General features: G+C 47.2%; 1 protein-coding gene across 1 annotated transcript in view; it reads left to right on the top strand.

The window, feature by feature from the left end:
* Nucleotides 1-954, top strand: part of ITGA1 (integrin, alpha 1) — a 63,442-nt gene that overhangs the window by 30,045 nt on the left and 32,443 nt on the right. The window lies entirely within an intron of this gene.

Here is a 954-nt window from a genome sequence, read left to right as displayed (position 1 = left end):
GGAGGTGTGGGGGGCCTGGGGGTGTGGGTGGCCTGGGGGTGTGGGTCGCTTGGGGGGGGCAGGTGTCAGGAATTTCAGGCAATGACACCAAATCTTTGTAGCAAACAGACTGAATTTGTGGTCTTTGGAAAATCTCGCTGGGCTGGAGGGAGATTCTGACTTTAGACACTATTTGTAGGTGAAATAACTATTGATTGATTTATGGTGTGGGGGGCCTGGGGGTGTGGGTGGCCTGGGGGTGTGGGTCGCTTGGGGGGGGCAGGTGTCAGGAATTTCAGGCAATGACACCAAATCTTTGTAGCAAACAGACTGAATTTGTGGTCTTTGGAAAATCTCGCTGGGCTGGAGGGAGATTCTGACTTTAGACACTATTTGTAGGTGAAATAACTATTGATTGATTTATTAGAAGAGTTATTTTTGTTGTTTTGGTTTTTTGCTGCTTACAGCACAGTCAGTATTTATTTATTTGGCTTTCAAATTTTCAGAGTCTCTCCATATTAACTATTTAACTCACAAATTATTTCTTTTCCTTTCTACCATTTTTTCTTTCTTTCTTCTGCCAACGTTTTGGGATCCTATCCTGTTTTTCCCCAGAACGTATGTTCCTTTCTGTCCGTTGTTGCTCGTTCGCTGGGCCGTTACTGAGTTTTTGGCTTTTTCGCTCTGGAGAGGTTTGGGGAGAGCTTGCTTTTGAACAGAGGGGGTCCTCTATGAGGGGGAATCTATGGAGACTTTTCAAAGGAGCTCAATATCGGGGGGAGAAAGGGTGGTGACATGGATGGAGGATTTCAAAAGTCAGTTCTTTGGCTTTAAGAACACACATTGGGCGATCCCCTCACCCTTTTGCATTAAGAAGAGGACCCACTAAACCCTCAGCCGGCTTCTTCCCCACCGGCTACACTCGGCTCTCAGGCCTGGGTTCTACAGCCTGCACGGTGGACGCTCACATGGTGT

Source organism: Myotis brandtii, unplaced genomic scaffold (assembly GCF_000412655.1).
Source record: "Myotis brandtii unplaced genomic scaffold, ASM41265v1 scaffold295, whole genome shotgun sequence".
NCBI lineage: Eukaryota > Metazoa > Chordata > Mammalia > Chiroptera > Vespertilionidae > Myotis > Myotis brandtii.
This window is presented reverse-complemented; position numbering and strand designations above follow the sequence as displayed.